Below are 5286 nucleotides of genomic sequence, written 5' to 3'. Positions count from 1 at the left end.
GGAGAGAGTTCATCTTGGCTAACCACATTAGGATTTTGGGTTTGATCTTGATTGCTAGGTTGCCCATTTTGTGTAGGATCTTGTGTAGGATCTTCATATAGGACACTAATGTCCGCCATGCCATATTGTTGTTCAGCCATCTTTTTCTTTTGATATTGAGTTATGACCATACAAGAATAACCTTAGAAAAGTTTGAAGGAATAAATTTTTTGATGAGAGGACTTAGCAAGACTTTTGGATTCTTTGGATTTTGTCTTTGATGACAATGGATTTTGCTTATTGGTGAGGTTCTTGGATTAGAACCCGGATTTGATTAGGATTGACACCTTAGTCCTTGGATGAGAATCTTAGGTGGTAGATGAAACCGCAAGCAAGGTAATGACCAAGTTGGGTAGAATTTAGACCTTGGAATGATGATTAAAAAAAAAGCCTCTTTTCCACCAAGGGTTGACTAATGACCCTAAGAAAAGCAAAGACGTAAGTTGAGAGTCTTGATCGACTCAAAGGATGAGGCAAAAGGTACTTGGAGAGGATTCTTCTTCAATCACAAAAGCCAATTGATTAATGATGAGGTCTAAATGGAACTTCACAAGGCATGCAACCTTAATGTGAGGTTAAATTGGATTAAAGGATGATTGGATTTGGATTTTGAAAATTGACTTGATAATGGAGGGAGATTGATTTGATGTGCTAAGTCCTTAAGAAATTAAGGATGATTGATTGAGGAGGTATGATAGTGATGATTAGAAAAAATTTGGTGACTAGGTTATTCTTGGTATGAACATGAATCAATAGATGATTGGTTCGGATGGCAAGTTGTATGAAGGGACACGACCACGCCGATTTTGACAATAGTTGGTGTTAAAAGACAAACCTATACCTTGATGGAGGGCACGAACTCTTAGTTCATCACTAGCATCAAACTCATTGCTATGACCATGGACGTAATTGTGGTAATAATGCAAGAATGTCCTATGTTTGAGCAAGAGTTTACGATTGGTATACCAAAATTTTCGACACCTAATGAGTTGTGCTTGTGTGAGCTTCTTCTTCTTGATAGGTCGGTGAATTGACTTCTTAGGATGTTTATACAACTTAGGCTTATGAAACATGAGATAGACGGAGTTTTGATGCAATTTGGACTTTGTGTGAATAATAACTTGGATGATTGTTTTCTTTTTGGACAAATGTTTTTGCAAAGTGTTTGAGGATAATGATGTGTTTTTAGTCTACTCTTGGAAAGTATGTATCAAGCAAAGCAAACACAATTATCAAATGAATTTTAACTCAAAGACACTCATACTCATATACAACACTCTTAAGGCTGGCAAAGACAATAGCCATTGGATCCCAATTGGTTTCCCAGCTATGCTTACCCAAAGCGGACACTTAGATGCTTGACCCCACTGGCTCCCTTTCACGAAACTCACTTCTCTGGGGCAGCCAAGCATTAATTCCCATGAAAACTCCTCATAGCGAACTTTGTGTCTCTACTAAGGGTCATAAAAATATGGGCAGCTTCGGAGGTCCGACCTCCTGCACCAATGACTAGAAGGTTTTTGGCCACTGTGCACAAGGTGTTTAGTATGGCTTCTCGTTAGGAGCTACCCTTCATAGTTGCGCAAGCGCAATTGAGGCCTATAGTCCAACGAAGCACCAAGAACTTAGTAGTCACGCAAGAATGATTGAGATCTCTACGATCCTACTAAGCACCCAATGTGAGAGTGAACTCTCATATAGCCCCAACCATTGACCCTTTCATCATCAATGGCCTATTTATTATAGTGAGTTGGGAACCCTAGGTCCGGGTGTACTCACTTGGGTCGTTCCCCTCTTACCTTCTCAAAGAGAAAGTTGGGAGGTCATGCCCGCTAAGGGTAGGCATGCAACAAACGTGAAAAACTTGGAGGGTCTGGATTTGTGATCGTCTAGCTAGATGAGAGCATACTCTCCTACCTTTACGCTTTTCACAAAACACATAAGACAATAGTTCATTTACCCTTTAATTAAATCTAGGTGCCTAGTTAAAAAAGAAAGCACAATGTTTGGTTGGAACTCCTAGGCAACCTGCAAGCAGTTTAGATTAGTAGTTTTTTTTTTATCTTTTCAAGGTCTTGGACAGTCGAGCAAAGTTGCAACACTAAAAAAAAGAAATTAGTACTCACTGGTTTGCACATACAGTGCATGCGCTGAAGTGCACTCAGTCACGCTGAAGCGCCTACGTACGCGCTGCAGTTAATAAAAAACAATTAAAAAAAGATAACTCAACGCAGAGAAAACAGAAATTTTATACCTACCTGTCACGTTGATCTAGATCGGTCGCGTTGAAACGCCTGAAAACAAAGACCCAACAGGTCAATGGGTAAAAATTTTAAAATTCAAATTTAAAAATGAAATCTTTGCTAAGGGTGGGAGTTTTGAAAAAACGGTCGCACTAGTTATAACTAGCTTGCGCCGAAATGCATTTGCATGCGCTGATGCGCCTGCGCATACGTTAAACAGACAGACAGAGAGTAAAAAAATTTAAATTTAAACAAAGCGGGAAAAAAAATTAAATGTCATAAAATGGTCGCGTTGATGCGCCTGCGCACACACTGAAGGAGTTTTTCTGTCGCGTTGAACCCAAATAGCTCTCGCTGATTTGTAGTCTCTCGCGTTGTTCCGGAACCTATGTCTTACAACTTCACAAAAACTCAAAAAAAAATTAGGTTTTAGGGACGTGGGTCCCACTGGGCGTGCCAAAATGAAGATGGGAAAAAGGAGTGTGAGGTGGATTAGATTGTAAATATGCAAATCAAACATAAAAACATATGAAACTAAAAGGCATAAACCAAATCACATGAAAAACATGAATATAGATGCATATACCTCACAACCTTTTTACCTTCTCCTTCGAATGGAGCTTAAATGAAGTTGAAGTGTGCCCAAATGCCTCCAACGTGATGTCAATTTGCTCCTAGATTGCTTGATGTGGTTGGGTCTCCAACATTGTGCACAAATGGATAAAATGGATCTTTGAGGGATAAGATGGATGATGTGACTAAGTATAGATGAGGGATGATTTTGGCATGGTAAGGATGCAATTATGATTTTCTAGGCTCAAACTAACAGGATAAACTTACTAAACTTGGAGATGATGAGTGAAGGGATGGAGTCCTCAATTTATAGAAAGAGGAGAGGAAAACTGAAGGGCTAAGATTGACCCAAGATGGAGGGTCAGAATTTCTTGTGAGTTCACACAAGGCCCAAGAGGGGGTGTGGAGACCAAGAGATGTGTCTTAAAGGCATTTCTTGTCTCCACACTCCTCAAGGTACATTGGGAAGACTTCGCAATGTGTCTTGAGAAGAGCAAGGGATGGGACATTTCTTGAGGAATGGGGAGGAAGAATTTAAAATTCTTCAAAAAGGGATGATCGTGGGGATTGGAGGAATAAGAAGGAATTAAAAATTCCTTGGGAGATGAGATGCCTAGAGGAATGTGAGATTTTCACCTAGGAAAAGAGCATTTAAGGAGAGTAGTTGGATGGAAGGGACAAGAAGTTGAATTTGTGGCTAATCATGATGATTAGCCACTAGCAACTCATTAGGAGGGGGGTTAGAGGAAAGGATAGGTGGGATTAGGATAGATAAGATTTGTAGGAGGATTTGACTAGGAGAGAGAATTAGACCTCAGTTAGATATATTTATTATGCCAGATACCTTTTGATTAACTTTTAATAATGATGGATGATATTGTGTGGTTTAGTGACAATGATGATGGTTAGTTATTTTATGATGTTACGTTACTGTTATGATTAATAATACTTAATACTGATCTTTGGTTGATATGTTAATCAGTGTGATCAAAGCATAAAGGAGAAAGGAAGAGAAAGGCAACCACATCGTCAGATTCATGCCACAGTTGACAATCGCCAAGTAGACTTCCAAGCCTCACCTATCCAGCTTGATGGAAAAGTTTTTGGTCATGCAATTTCCATTCTTATAGATACAAGTACTATTGAATGTTTTGTGGATCCTAGAGTTGTATCTAAGTTAAATGTTAAGCCTGGTTATATGTATAAACCTTGGAATGTTCAATATGGGAACCGGGCAGAGCGGAGGGTAGACCAATGTTTGGCATGCAGTGAATTACTACTTCCCGACTTCTCACTGAAGTAAATCTTTATGTAGCTCCATTAGGAAGTTATGATGTCATCTTAGGAATCAATTGGTTGACCGAGAATAAGGCTATAGTAAATTGTGAGGATAAACTTGTGGAGTGTTTTGATGACTTAGGCAATCAAGTAAAGATACAAGGGGATAAGAAGCCTTTGCAACTTAGACACATTTCTGCAATGCAACTTAAGCGGGTCCTTACATTTTGGTATAGAAGCACATTAAAGACCTAAGGGAGGATAACATGGGACATGATACATACCCTCCTTCGAGAGTTCCAAGATGTCTTCCTAGAGGAATTGCCAGGATTGCCACCTAAGAGAGAGTTTGATTTTACTATTGACTTGCACCCAGGGACTGAACCCCAATCTAAGGCACCTTACAGGATGGCAACCACGAAGTTATACAAGCTAAAGGTGCAGTTGCAAGAGTTAATGGAAAAGGGTCTAATTAGACCAAGTGTGTCACCATGGGGAGCACCAATAATCTTCGTCAAGAAGAAGGATGGTACACTTCGCTTATGCATTGATTATAGAATGTTGAACAAGGTCACCATCAAGAATAGGTACCCACTCCCTAGGATTGATGAGTTGTTTGATCAAATGAAAGGTGCAAAAGTTTTCTCCAAGATTGATCTCAGGTCTGGGTACCATCAGCTTAGAATAAGGGATACAGATACACAAAAGACGGCTTTTCGAACTCGTTATGGACATTATGAGTTCGTGGTGTTACCCTTTGGGTTGAGAAATGCTCCTGCGGCCTTTATGAACCTTATGAATAGTGTTTTTAGAGATTGTTTGGATGACTTCGTCTTGATTTTCATAGATGATATCCTCATCTACTCCAGATCTATAGAGGAGCATGAGAAGCATTTGAGAATAGTCTTACAAAAACTAAGGGAACATAAGCTCTATGGTAAATTGTCTAAATGTGCCTTCTTCCAAAAGAAAATACACTACCTAGGGCACATCATTTCCAAAGATGGAGTCTTCGTCGATCCTGAGAAGATCAAGACAATCACAAAATGGCCAGCCTCTCGAAGTGTTCCTGAGGTTCGCAGTTTCATGGGGTTAGCTGGATACTATAGGAAGTTTGTAGAAGGGTTCTCTAAGATTGCAACTTCTATTACTA

Source organism: Cryptomeria japonica, chromosome 8 (genome assembly GCF_030272615.1).
Source record: "Cryptomeria japonica chromosome 8, Sugi_1.0, whole genome shotgun sequence".
Lineage (NCBI taxonomy): Eukaryota > Viridiplantae > Streptophyta > Pinopsida > Cupressales > Cupressaceae > Cryptomeria > Cryptomeria japonica.
The sequence above is the reverse complement of the archived record's forward strand: the minus strand, read 5'-3'. Positions refer to the sequence as shown.